This window comes from Suncus etruscus, chromosome 18 (genome assembly GCF_024139225.1).
Source record: "Suncus etruscus isolate mSunEtr1 chromosome 18, mSunEtr1.pri.cur, whole genome shotgun sequence".
Classification (NCBI taxonomy): domain Eukaryota; kingdom Metazoa; phylum Chordata; class Mammalia; order Eulipotyphla; family Soricidae; genus Suncus; species Suncus etruscus.
Genome location: NC_064865.1, coordinates 23,605,513 through 23,621,223, shown reverse-complemented (window position 1 = coordinate 23,621,223; position 15,711 = coordinate 23,605,513).

Here is a 15,711-nt window from a genome sequence, read left to right as displayed (position 1 = left end):
CTGAGACAATCACAACTGAACGGGTCTTCCGGAAGCATAAAAAAAGACCACCAACTACAGAAGATGGATTAAAACGACACTGAAGAAGCAGAACTGCTAGAACCACAAAGACTTCATCATAAGCTACATTCCTTGAGCTGTACAGACACCAAGATCTCTAAATACAGAGGTTCGATTTTATCATCCATGACGAAGCAGAAGTCTTCTATATACCAAAAAAGCACCGAGGGAAGAGTAAATGATTATGCAAGGAGTCTATCGTTAATTCCATGACAGTATGCTTCAGGGGTAGAGAAACCCTGTATCTCCTAGGCCAAGGGAATTTCCTCTATAATATCCCCAATAGTTAATGTGCCTATGCAGGGAGAAAAAGAAAAAAAAAGCACAAAATAATCATTTTTCCACATATAAATTTATTGATTGATCGATTTTTATTGACATCTTTATTTTGGTGTAGATATTGAAGTTTGATTTCAGAACTGAGACTATTAAGTGGTGCTTGTCTTTATTGCTGTAGTGGTCACTGGATATTTAATTTGATATTTCTTTCTGTATTGATGTGGTGTTTCAATTACCTTTTTCATGTCCTCGCTCAAATTGAGGTTGAAAGCCTCTAAGGACTCCATCATTTTCAGCTTATTTGATTTATTTTATTTTATTTTATTTTTTCTTATTTTTACTCCATTCTATTGTTTTTCTTTCCTTCAAACAAAACCACATAACTCGAATTATCGAGCTCCACCTCTCAAATAGAGGGGGAAACAAGGGAGGGTACCAGGACCAAACAGATATATGATCACTGATAGTAAGCTAGACAAAGAGGGGTCACCTACTCTAGCAGCCCTGGGGGGTGATAATGGGGGATATGGTTGCAGGAAGGGAACGGGGATGGGGGGAGGACAAATTTGGTGACGGGGATTCCTCTGATTCAATGTTAATATGTACCTGAAATACTACTGTGAAAGATATGTAAGCCAATATGATCAAAATAAAAATTAAAAAAAAGAATATTCTACTTTGTAATCAAAACAAAGATGTCACAGTTATACAGTTGTGAGAGAGAGAAAAATTAACTCCACAAAGTACCAGCAAAAAATATGTATTAAAAAATCATAGTATGGGTCAGAGCAATAACACAGCTGGTAAAGCATTTGCATTGCATGCAGTCTATCTGGGTTCAATCCTTGATATCCCATATGGTCTTTCGACCCTACCAAGAGTAATTTCTCAGTTCTAAGTCAGGAGTAACCCCTAAGCACCGCCAGGTGTGGCCCAAGAATAAACAAAAAAAAAATCACAATATGTAAAAGAAAGGAAGGGCTTTGTAAAAAATTTCTTAGCTTTAATAAGTTTGTGTACTCTATATAAAATATAAATTATAGATTAAAATTATTTAAATATTTAATATAATATTAAAGTAATAATTAAACTTTAATAAATTTAATATATGTTTATATTTGTATATTCACATAATAATATGTAAATATGATAAATAATTATTAAAATTTAAATTATTTCTATTATTAAAATATTAAACATAATATAGTATAATATAATTTAGTATAATATACTTTTAATATGATATTAAAATATTGATTTTAAATTATTAAATATATTGTTTAGGAATAAAATTTTTTATAATAAATCTGTTTTGTTTTATATTTCCTGATGTATTCTTTAACATGTCTTGTAAAAAGTGTCCATATTTCAGCTCTGTTACTAAACATCAATTGCCATGCTCTGGTGAATGCATAATTTCACATCTCTATGATAACTCTTTATTTCTTCTTTTGGCACTGAAGGACAGTAAAAATAGACAAGATCTTTTAAACTAAAAAAAACTACAAGAAGTTTTCTCTAAGAAACAAAGCTGCAGAGGAGGAAAGAAGAGTTTCCAAAGAAACATCTAGTTAAGAGAAAAAGAGTTGGAGCACAGAGAATAACACACTTGTTATTTGGATCTATTATTGACCACAGGAAGAAAAGAAAAGAAAATTGTCCTACTTACTCCTATCTGACAAAATCGAAAGGTATCTGAGTCATCATGGAACCAGTTTTTTTAAGTGACTTTGAGGTGGCACATAACTATATAATTTGCCCTTTGGTTTAAGTTAATCAAGTAAACTGGATGGTCTTTGAGGATCAAGTTGACCCTGGCCTGGGTAAATTCATTCTACAGAGTTTGTTAACTGAGGAAACTATTTCAGTCTCAGACAGTTTTGCACGAACCTAGACATTAGGTCAGGGCAAAGAACTATTTTCAGATGGCTTTTCTTTTCAACACTTGATTATATTCATTATGTTTCATCACTAGATTTTCCAAGCTGGCCAACATTAATAGGAACAAGAAAAGAAAAGCTACCTTGACATCACAACCACTGCTGGTAGGAAGACAAAAATAATGTCTAAGAATATAAATGCAACTTGGTTTAGGGACTGGGAGTTATGAGTTCTGTCCTGGAAAAATCATTCAAGGTGTTGGGAGAATCTTCAGTAAATTAAAACACATGAGGTGATCTTAAAAATTGTTTTTGCTCAGTAACACAAAATAACTTTAAAATTAAGTTTGTTCATCTTGCTCTTCCAAGTGTCACTTGTGCATTATTTATGATTCAAACTGCTGAGTTTAAGATGAATAATGTTTCATTTATGTGAATTGGAGTGTATTCAGTGACAATTTATCTTGGCTTGTGATTAATTTCTTAAAACTGCATTTAGGCAGGATTACAGCATTTAATTATACAATTAAATTATGCACTTTCGTTTTTTCCAAATTTTTCTAAAGTTATAGTATATATAGCCAAAATTTTATCCAAAATTATCCAGAAACCTATTTTATTTTTGATTTTTGTTTGGGGCCATACCAGCAGTGCTCAGGACTTTCTCCTGATTCTGCACTCAGCGATCACTCCTGCTGCTGTTCAGGAATCCTTCATGGTGGTGCTCAGAGAACCATGTAGGGTGCTAGGATCAAACCCAGATCCACTTCATTCAAGGTGAAAGCCTTATCCTCTGTACTAACTTTTTGGCTCCTCAAAAACATATGTAAGAAGCCAAATATTATGCATAACCTACTAAGAAAAATACTGTTTCTTAATACCCCTCATCTGTATGCCCCCTTCAACCCTCCAAGCAACTATTTAACTGTTTGTTTACCTTCTTATGGTCTATTTTGATAGCCACTACCTAAGTTTTGAATTTTGGACATATTTATAAACTTGGTGCTATGAAGATTGAAGACTTAGTTATTATTTTAAACATTTTTACCCTGTAGGCACGCTTACTATTTCCCTATTATCCTTTATTATTACATAGATGTAACACAGTTTCTTTAGCCACTCATCTGTTCTCAGGCACTTTGGTTGTTTCTAGATTCTGGCTATTGTAAAATTGTTGCCATAAACAGAAATGCAGAGAATGTTTCTGCATGGTGATTTGGGGTTCCTAGGATATATTCCTAAGAGGGTATTCTGCGTTTGCTCTTGAAGCTTGATTTTTGTCGGTGGTGTTGTTCCTTTTGTTGTGTTCCATATAACATTTTATAAGATGTCTGGAGAATGTCCATTGCAGCACTTAGTACAATAGCTAAGAGTTGGAATCAACCTAGATGTCCAAAAACAAGCAAGTGGATCATGAAGATATATATTCTGTACACAATGGAATTCTACATATCTGTAAGCAATGATGTAGTCATGCAATTCATTGCAATATGTGTGGAACTGGAAAATATTAAGTTAACTAAAATAAGCCAGAAGAGAATAAATACAAGATATCACTTATATGTGGTATTTAGAATAACTTTTTGAAGAAATGCAATGACTTGGGGCCGGAGAGATAGCATAGAGGTAAGGCATTTGCCTTTCATGCAGAAGGTCATTGGTTGGAATCCCGGTCTCATATGGTCCCCTGAGCCTGCCAGGAGCAATTTCTGAGCCTCGAGCCAGGAGTAACCACTGAGCGCTGCCAGGTGTGACCCAAAATATATATATATATAAAATAAATGCAATGACTTAAATGGGGGTTTTAGAGAACACTCTAGGCCCCAGAGTATAGTGAAAATTACTCAAAGAATGTGAACAGATGAAAATAGAAGTACTTGATAAGCAACTTAAGAATCATTGGAGTCCCAGAGACCCAGGAAGTAAATTTCCAGCCCCCTCATCCTCCAGCCTTTTTACTGCACTGTCAGCCAAGTTACCACAGAATTACCAGTAGTGGCCTGCTTGAGAAACAACCCCTCACCCCCCAAATAAAAATCTTAAATCTGTATTAAAGTAACGATGATTTATAATACCATTGGGTTTTAGGTTTACAGTCATATAAATAAAGATGTCCTTATTTAACTTGTGCTCCTGGTGAACCCTTAGTGTTAACAGTTAGTAATCTAATCAGTCGAGAAACAGAGCTACTATGATAGAAGGAATTTATTGAAGGAATTAAATCTTGCACAATTGTGGAAGAACCTAGGAAATAAAGGTCTTAAGGCATTATCAGCGTTTGTGATTTGTGTTTTGAGATGCCTTGTTAATGCCTTCTCAGTCATCCTGAAATATTGGTGTGAAGAGATAAGTTAGAATCTGCAAAAAAATGTGTGGACACAAGTGTGTTCAGTTACCCCAATGACTGCTTAGTGCTGCATGAAATGTCTCAAGAGACTACTTTCTCTTCCACATAGTTCAGGCTACTCTTGTTACACTAAGCTAATGGAAGTAAAGCAAATATCAGAGTAAGAGAGAGAAAGAACAAACTGGAATTTATTGGATTCTCCATGTGTGTTTCCCACCACATTTAACTTGTTAACCTTCTAATGTTGCTAATCTGCTGTACAGCTTTTTTTTTTTTTGGGGGGGGGGGGACATACCTGACTGTGCTCAGGACTTACTCCTGCCTCTCTGTTCATGGATCACTCTTGAAGGGCTCAGGAAGTCTCCAGAATTGAGCTTGGGTAGATTGTATATAGCATACGCTTTATTTCAAGTACAACTTAAAATTTTATTGTGCTCAGGGGTTACTCCTGGCTCTTCACTCAGAAATTCCTTCTGGCAGGCTTAGAGGACCATATGGGATGCCAGGGATTGAATCTGTATCTGTCTCCAGTCAGCTGCATGCAAGGCAAAAACCCTACCACTGTGCTTTAGCTCCAGCCCCTAAATTTTTATTCTTATTATTAAATGCTTCAATAACTCATTCTTAATGAAGAGATTTCTGCTTTGTCTGAACTTTTTGTGTTTTGTTCTGAACTACTTGTGCTGAATTTAATATTTCTAGTTATCATTATCAATAGAATTGGCAAGTTTTTTTTCCTTTACTATGCCTCTCCCCAATAGTGTCTCCAAAAAAAGAACAGTGAGATAATTTCGTTAAATGTATGCATCTTTAATGTGGTCATTGATCTTATTATTAGTTTTAATCAAAGGCTTAAATTTTCTATTCTGGACAAGTATTTGTTGAGATGGGACATAAAATCTATTTAGAATCCTTAAATAATGCTAAATAAATGTTAAGTGTTAAGTAATGTTAAAGTTGTTTTATTGTTATTAATTAAAAATAATTAACTGGTTTGATATATTTATTGGGAAAATAAAATTTAGGAATATCAGAAACCAAACCAGAATGAAATTCATTCAGCTTCTATCTCTATGTTCCCTAAGTCAAGTACTATTTAAGATGCAAGATAGATTGTGTGTGTGTGTGTGTGCGATTAATTGCTTTTTAACTCATCTGTGATGAAATTATGTTTCAATTAGTTTTTAAGTAATGAATGACCATTAAATCATTAGTGTAGCTCTACAGAGAGTTACCTTGTCGTTGTTTATTTTTTATTTTCAAATTATGTACAGTTCTGTTGTGATTGTTCTTGGAAGCAAAAATCTCATCAAATTTATTTACTGTTGCAAACTAAGTGTCTATAGAAGTGTCTGTCCCAGTTCTATCATTTAAAAAATTCTTGTTAAAGGAAGAAAAACAAGGAAGTCATTCCCATTTCAGCCAGATTTTTCTCCAGAGTGTGCTGAGCTATTGCTGATCTAAAGTGTGCTTTCTCGGTGTCATGGAGTGTTTCACCTATGTGTTGTTCTATATATTTTATGGTTTCAGGCCTTATATCAAGGTCTTTAATCCATTTGGTTTTGACCTTTGTGCATGGTGTTAGATGGGGGTCTGAGTTCACTTTTTTGCAAGTGACAAACCAGTTGTGCCAACACCACTTGTTGAAGAGGCTTTCCTTGCTCCATTTTGGATTTCTTCCCTCTTTATCACAAATTAGTTGATTGTATGCCTGGGAACACTCTCTGAATACTCAAGTCTATTCCACTGATCTGAGGTTCTATCTTTATTCCAATACCATGCTGTTTTAATAACTATTCCTTTGCAATACAACTTAAAATTGGGGAAAGTTATGCCTCCAATCTTCCTTTCCCAAAGATTGCTTTAGCTATTTTGGGATGTTTATTGTTCCAAATGAATTTCAGGATTGTTTGATCCACTTCTTTGAAGAATGTCATGAGTAATTTTAGAGGGTTTGCATTAAATCTGTACAAAGAATAAGAGAAATAAAATGTGCTTTCATAGAATGCTCTAATCCCAAAGCGGCCTTAAATGAATATGAATGAAGAATTCTCTTTTACAAGGCTCTTCATTTTTCCCTTTTAGACATCTACCTTGGTTTGCAGTATTGCACACATTTTCTGCCACCACTGTCCCCAGTTTTCCTCTCACCCATCCTTCCTGCCTATCACTAGGGGAGGAATATTACTTACCTCTCTCGCTTTCTCCCTTGCTTTCTCTCTTTTCATTTTTCTTTTTATGGAGGAGAGGTCACACCTGGCAGCTCTCAGGGGTTACTCCTGGCTCTGTGCTCAGAAATCGCCCCTGGCAGGCTCGGGGGACCATATGGGATGCTGGGATTCAAACTGAGGTCCATCCTGTGTTGGTCAAGTGCAAGGCAAACACCTTACCTTTGTGCTATCGCTCGGCCCTCTTTTCTTTTTCGACAATGTGGTTTGCACTATTGTCAATGAAGGGATTCCATGAATATCAGTTTATCCCATTTCAGCTTCCAGTTCTTGTCCAGCAACCAGTTCCAACCATTTCTGTTACTATGGAATGTTCACTACCATAACTTGCATTAACCACTCTTTGTGGAAAGCTTTCTACCATGGACTGGTTCACCCAATCCTCATTACTATCATCTATGAATATTATTACCATACTATCTTTTATTTTTCTTATATCCCACATATGAATGAGATTAAACTGTCTATCCCTCTTCCACTGACTCATTTTACTTTAATATTTTCCAGGTTCATCCATGTGTAAGCATATTTCATCACTTCATTTTTCCTAACAGCTGCATAGTATTCCATTGTGTATATATACCACAATTTCTTTAGCTACTCATCTGTTGCCAGGTACCTGGGTTGTTTCCAGATTCTGTCTATTGTACATATTGTTACAATGAACATAGGAGAGCAGAGGATACTTTGGCATTTTGGTATTGTGTTTTGTGTTCCTAGATTATATCCCTTGAGGTGATATTGCTGAGTCATATAGAAGCTCATTTCCAGTTTTTTGAAGATTTTTTATATTTTTCTCCAGAAAGGCTGAACTAGGTGGCATTCCCACCAGCAATGAATGAGAGTTCCTTTCTCCCTGCATCCACATCAGCACTGGTTATTCTTATTCACTGTGATGTGTGCCACTCTCTGTGGTGTGAGATTGTAACTCATTGCTGTTTTTATTTACATATCCCTGATGACTAGTGATGTGGATCATTTTTTCACATGCCTTTTGTTCATCTGTATTTCTTCTTTGAGGATATAGCTGTTCAGTTTTCATTTTGGATGGGGTTAGAAGTTATTTTTCTTGTTAAGTTCACTCAGTACCTTGTATATCTTAGATATTAACCCTTTATCAGATGGATATTGGGTGAATAGTTTCTCTCATTTTGTAGGTAACCTTTGTATCTTAGTCATTGTTTCCTTTGAAGTGTAGACACTTCTTCATTTAATGTAGTCCCGTTTGTTTATCTTTACTTCCACTTGCTTGGACAGTGGTGTTTCTCCAAGTGCAATCTTAAGGGGAAATGAAACTGTCTTCAAGATCATAGCAGCGGAAGTCATAAAGAAATGGTACAACCCCATTAATGGCTATTTTGCTCTCTTCAGCAGCTGCTCTTGAGAAGTCTGCCTCATTTGCCAAAGTCAGCAACTGAGAGACTGAGATAAACAATTCTATGCAGACTTATTTTTCCCAGAACACAGAATTAGGGAAATAACTGAGAAAATTATGTAATTGGCAATTAGCATTGTTTTAACATTAATATCATAAATGCTAACATTTTTGTGCATATTCCTACAAAAAATTTAATGAGAAATATTTTTATTTTATTTTACTACCACCAAACACAGACCAGTATGTGTTTTTGTGTTCTCTGCTACCCTTCTTTTATAGATAAATAAAAATCATTTGAACATATGCTACGCTGAATTTGTTTTCACAAGTAATTTAAATGTAGGTCAAAGCTAGTACCTTAGTACACTTTTTGGTTCTCACTATTATTGCTACCGAAGCAACATGGTCCCATGAGAATAAAAACTTGAAGAAGTGCAGGTCCATGGAGCTGGAGTGATAGTGCAGTGGTATGGCTTTTGCATGTGACTGACCCAATGGACCTAAGTTTGATCCCCAGTGTCCAATGGTCCCCCAAGCCAGGAGCGATTTCTGAGCACAGAGCCAGGAGTAACTAGGTTACTCCTGAAAGTTACTGGGTAGTGCCCCCCCCAAAGAAAGAAGTGCAAGTCCTTATTAAAAGCTAATTAGAGGTGTGGAAGAATTTTATCACTGTTATGCTTTACCTCTACACTCTTTATTTTCCCCTTTCTTGTGCTTACAAAGAAGAAGATAATGATGGTCAAATTAATTTAAAAAGTAAATACCAGGGCCAGAGAGATAGCATGGAGGTAGTGAGTTTGCCTTTCATGCAGAAGGATGGAAGTTTGAATCCCGGCATCCCATATGGTTCCCCGTGCTTGCCAGGGTGATTTCTGAGCGAAGAGCCAGGAGTAACCCCTGAGCACTGAGTGTGACCCATAAACAAACAAACCAAAAAAGTAAATACCACAATATTTTTATCCTTTTTTGCATTTTCTCTATTTTGCCTCTTTGCCAGTGGTTCTCAAATATAATATCAAGGATGTGATGTAAAGAGGCAGTGCAAGAAAATGGCTGTCATTAATTGTTTGGTCAATATTATGTGTAAGCAAGTTACATTGAAATAAACGACAATGGACAAACTGTTCATCATCAACTATGTTCTATGTGCTCACTGATCAGTAGCAGGAAAGTTGGAGCTGAAGTGGGTTGAGTGACTGAACATAACTTGGGACATACACATGAACTATTTCACACTTGCAAATGCTAATATGCTTTATATATATACTTGAATCCAAGAAGAGGTTCAAGTCCCTGGTATACCACTGCTCCTTTTGTCTTTGTCTAAGCAAATGTAAATAAAAAGTAAAATATTTAATTCTACCTATTCAAAAATAAAAGATGGGCAGGAGAGATAGCGTGGAGGTAAGGCATTTGCCTTGCATGCAGAAGGTCAGTGGTTTGAATCCCGGCATCCCATATGGTCCTGGAGAGATTTCTGAGCATAGAGCCAGGAGTAACCCCTGAGCACTGCCAGGTGTGACCCCCTCAAAAAAATCAAAACAAATCAAAAATAGAAGATGATCTCTTTTCCTTTCCTGTCAGCACATACTTTTAAAAATATATCAACATTTTTTTTTGCTTTTCATAATGTATTTAACCCAACAGGTATGAAAGATTTTTAAAAGAGTGAATACAACAAATTATTAATGAGATACTGTATGTTTTTCTGAGAGGACAGTAACAAAGTTTTCCAAAATAGAAGTGGATTTTATTCCTGACAGCACATCACAAAACATATTCGCCACATTTCCAGGATGCAAGAACCACATGTGCTATGTAGCTACCACACAGGCCAGTACAGGAACACACGGACTACAGAGAACAGTAACTAGAAAAACACATGGGTCTGGTCTTAATGGATCAGAACATTTTGGGGAAAAGAAACTTCTTTCTTTTGGGGGAAAATCCTCTTGCCACATTCTCTCTGTATGGTGCTGAGGAGTATGATTCAGAGTTCAGGCTTTTTTTTATTTTGCATTTAATAATTTACATGACTACAAGCATGATTGTAGTTGGGTATCAGTCATAAACAAAATGCCTCCCTTCATCAGTGCAACATTCCCATCACCAATGCCCATTCCCCCATCTCTGCCAGTAATTGCAAAAGTCATTCTACATTTCTCATTATTATTATTATTATTATTATTATTATTATCATCATTATTATTATTTGGTTTTTGGGTAAGGGATTATTCCTGGCTCTGCTCTCAGAAATAGCCTCCGGCAGGCAAGGGGGACCATAAGAGATGCCAGGATTTGAACTACCATCCTTCTGCATGCAAGGCAAATGTCCTACCTCTAGGCTATCTCTTTAGCCCCCAACTTCTCTCCTTCCTTAACATTGTCAGGGTAGATGTTAGTGTAGTTATTTCTTTAAAAGCATTCAACAGACTTTATGGTGAGCTTCAAATTGTGAGCCAGTCCTTCTGGCCCATCTATTGTTTCTGGGCCTTACTACAATAATGTCTTTAATTGTTCTTAAAACCCATAGATGAGTGAAACTATTCTGTGTCTATCTCTCTCTAATTTATTTCAATCAAAATAATAGATTCCATGTACATCCAAGTATAGAACAATTTCATGACTTCATCTCTCCTGATGACTGCATTGTGTATATGTACCACAGTTTCTTTAGCCATTCATCTGTTGAAGGACATCTTGGTTGTTTCCAGAGAATAGCTATTGTAAATAGCACTGCAATAAATATACGTGTGAGGGAGTGATATTTGAATTGTATTTTTGTGTTCCTAAGGTATATCCCTAGGAGTGATATAGCTGGATCATATGGGAGCTCAATTTCCAGTTTTTTGAGGAATCTTGATATTGTTTTCCATAAAGGATGGACTAGACAGCAATCCCACCAGCAGAGAACAAGAGTGCCTTTCTCTCCACATCCTGCCAGCACTGATTGTCCTTGTTCTTTGCAATGTGTGCTAGTCTCTGTGCTATGAGATGTACATCATTGTAGTTTTGACTTGCACCTCCATGATGATTAATGATGTGGAGCATTTTTTCATGTGTCTTTTGGTTATTTGTATTTCTTCTTTGAGGAAGTGTCTGTTCATTTCTTCACCCCATTTTTTGATGAGGCTATATGTTTTTTTCTTATTAAGTTCTGTCAGTACCTTTATATATTTTCAAAATTAGCCCCTTGTGTGATGGGTATTGGGTGAATAGTTTCTGGGTAGCTTTTGTGTCTTAGACACTATTTTCTTTGCATGTAGTCTTTAGCTCTGGTTGTTTCTCTGTAAAGATGTCCCTAACTGTAGATTCTTCCTGGAGATTTTCTTCCTGGATCTCTGGGACTCCAATGATTCTTAAGTTATGTCTGCTGGGCTTATCAAGTACTTCTATTTTCATCTGTTCAAATTCTTTGAGTAATTTTTCCATTGTCTGATCATTTGCTTTAAGGCTTTTTTTCTAATCTCATCTGCTGTATGGAGTTGTTATGCATCTCATCTTCCAGCTCAACGATTCTATTTTCAGCTTCTGTTACTCTACTGGAGAGTCTTTTCATTGAGGTTTTTAATTCGCCTACTGAGTTTTTCAGACCTGTAATTTCAGTTTGGAGTTTTCTGATTTCTATGTTCATATCGTCTTGATTCTTATCAGTGTTTCATTCAACTTGATTTATGTTTTCTTTGAGTTCTCTGAACATTGTCCATATTTCTTTTCTAAAATCCATATCTAGAGACTAACTAGGTGACTGGCTGTTTTCAGGTCATCAAAGTTTCCATCTTCATTCGCTATGCCTGGTGTTGTCCTGCGTTTTTTCCCCATTGTCATGCTTGTATTGTGGGTTTTTCTACATGTTGTGGTGGTACATCCATGAAGCAGAGTGGCCTCCTTCTCTGGCTCCACGCTTTGTGGATGGGTCAGCTCACCTCTGAAGAAGATGATCCCTTAGGGAAGAATGCTGAAGAGAATCAAAATCCCAGGCTACCGGAGAGCAGGTGCCTGCCGTGCTTCTGACATACAGCAGAAATCAGTTTGTTCCACTGTCTGTGGTCAGGATGGTTCACCTCTGAAGAAGACTAGCCCTCAAGGAAGAATGCCAAAAAGGATCAAAATCCTAGACTGCAGATAGAAGGCTCAAGATATCTGCCATGCTTAACAAATTATTTTTCTGCTCCTTTAAGAAGTTTATAAGTTTTCCTAGCAGTTAACTAAATTTGTGTATAGTTACATATATTAATGATATTTTCTAGAAGGACCGAGGGACCATCCCTTTAGAATAGCATCATCTAGGGGACTGGAGACAGTACAATGGGTAGGTCATTTACATTACACACAGCCAACCTGGGGTTCATTGTTTCTCAGTATCTCCTATGGTCCCCCAAACACCAGTAGGAAAAATGCTTAACTGAAAAGTAATGACTAACCCTGAGCGTTGCCATGTGTGGCTCTAACACTTCGCAAAATAAACTAAGCAAAAATAAACTAAGCCTCTAATATATCATCACTCAGGAAGCTAGATCCCAACTTCCCTATCTGAGGGACTCTGGAAACTCAACTTCTCATGGGTACCACACCCTAAATTGCAGTAAGATCACCTACCATCAAAGAAAAAAGTAAGTTCATTTTTACTTTATATAAAATTATTGGAAACTCCATATGGCCACCCTAGCAACTTCACCCTATGATGGAACATTAAAGCTGTAGTCTTAGTAATTCAATGTGCATGTACTTGGAAATAATAGTGAAAATTCATTTGAAATAATGTAGCAAGATGACCTATAATTCAATATGACATGTTTCTTCATCAGAAGAGGAAATCTGGACACATATGTATAAAGGGAGAAAGCCAGGTGAAACAAAGGGAGGAAAAATGTTTTCTCCAAGTCAAGGAAAAAAACACCCACCCAGGTGAGCTCTGACCTCCACACCCGGGATTTCCAGGTGCTAGAAGTTACGACAATAAATGTCTACTTAAGCCACCCAGTTCCTTCTCCATTGTCATGACCTTCCTAGCAAAATATTACAGGAGAAAATTTTGTTTTAATTCTCTCACTTTTGTGGGAAGGAGGGTTTTGTTTGGGCCACATATGCCGATGCTCAAGGTTTACTCTTGGCTCTGTGTTCAGGGGTTACTATTGGCAGTGCTTAGGAGGCAATGTGTGTTTTAGGGATTCAACTGGGGGCAGCAATACACAATGCAACATCTAACTTGCTATATAATTTCATCAGTTCCGTCTTAAATTATCTTTCCCCAACACTGTTGATTCTTACTTGTCTCCCACATGAATTCTAACTCTCCACAGTTCTATGGTGGAAATATATGTAGAGTTCTATAGATAAATATCCTATTTCTCATAGAGTAAAAGTTCAAAAAAAGCAACAACAGTGGATGATACTACATATGGTAGACTTCTCTTCTAGTGTTCATTACCATATTGCTTAGTACTCTAAACTTAAAAATTGTGTTTATTCTAAAATTCTCCATGCACAATCTAACCCTGAAAGCTTCAGTTAGCAAAGTACATCCCTGCCATTAATGAAGTGCCTAGAAATTGGAAAGCCTTTCCCCTCAGATGTGCTGGCCCATTTTTTTTTAATTTTTAAAAATTTTTATCTATTTTATTAATTAATTTTTTTGTTTGTTTTTGGGCCACACCAAGCGGCGCTCAGGGGTTACTCCTGGCTATCTGCTCAGAAATAGCTCTTGACAAGCATGGGGGACCATATGGGATGCCGGGATTCGAACCAACTACCTTAGGTTCTGGATCGGCTGCTTGCAAGGCAAACACCACTGTGCTATCTCTCCAGCCCCTAATTTAGTCATTTTAACTTATTTTTTAAGCCTCCGACCCATCCCATAATGGTGAAGCTTCCAACTACAACCTATAATTAGATCTGTCTATAAGTGGGCATGAGTGTGTACACAGTGGACTCCTCTATGTTTGCCTAGTCTGTATTGTAAGCAATCCATGCCTATTGCATATAGCCCCAGTTATATATTATCCCTCCTTCTTCCCTCATTCAAAACACCTTCAATTCCCTCACCCCCTCTATCCTGTTCCATTATCTCTCCCTATTTAACCCTCTTTACCCTCAGTTCTTAACTTCCTAGGAACTAGGACCATCCCCCAGCCCCAGTAAACTGCCACTTGGCTCCCAAAGCAAAAGAACACCCTCTCGGCCCCTCATCTCTCACCCCAGGAAGAAACTGCAGCTATTGCTCCTGCTAACTTGTTCTTTGTGGCCCATTTTTATCCCATCCACCCCACAATGTGTACTGATGCATAATACCAGATTCAGCTCCAGAGGGATACCCACTTCGAGGATACTACCTAATCTCTTACTTTTGCAAACCATTTCTCAGACTCAATAAGACCAAGGTATGGGATGAAAATGTGCCCTGGATTTTCCCCCCTACAAGACTATGTTTATTTCCTTAATAGCTTACTAGTCATAACTCTTAGTGTGTTTATTTCCAAGTTCAAAGGTAGCCTCCTCCATCCATCCATTCTTTTTTCTTTTTCTTTTCATATTTTGGTTCTGCTTAGTAAAAGATTTTAATAGAAAAGTCTTGCTTGGGATAAGTGCTCAGGTCAAAACCAGGACAGAGATTATATAGCTTGTCACTTTTAACCTTTTTTTGCATAGACACACTAAAATGGAGAAATCTTATGTATAGAAACAATGTATAGAACCCATATATTTTATAATACAGGGGTATCTTTCATCCTGAACATTTGTCATGGGGACTCGACTTAGACCTCATGTGATTGGTCATCAACTGTCCAACCCCGAGCCCCAGATTCCTACCTTAGAACTGGCACAGTTCCCTGCAGCAGTACCAGAAATCAAATTCCTCCCCTGGGGAGTCCCTAATACCACTCTGACACCAACTTGCACCAGGATAGGTTCATATGACATCCTGATGACAAGGAAACAGCAACAACTGTTGCTAAGGGCATGTTGCCCTACCTCTTCACCTAATGATGAGATGAAATTACACCCCATTCAATGATCTGTGCAAAAATCAAGATCACTAATTACAGAAGACTGACTCCAACAACCACCACTGAGCAAAACTTTTCCTGGGACCATAAAACAAAAACAAAAACAAAAACAAAAAAACTATACTAGACTTTTTCCTAGGATCTGTGCAAAAACCAAGATCTCTAATTACAGAGGGCACTTTGACAGAACGTTTCCTAGGACCATAAAGGAAGACCTTGAGGTTTGACAATGAACATGTCCAGAGCCTGTAATCGGACCCATTACAGTATGCTTCAAGGATGAAGACACCCTGTATCTGTTAGGCCAAGGGAATTCCTTTCTAATTTCCCAACACTTACTGTGCCTATGCAAAAACAAACAAACAAACAAAAACTTGCCACATCAGCTCCTCCCCTTTTTTCTTTTTCTTTTTTCTTCTTTTAAATTTGTATTTATAACTTCTAGACAGGTTCTATTGCCATCTTTCTTTTCTTTTTATTTAACAGAACCATAGAACATGAATCATCTTGTTGTGTCTCATATTTTTATGGC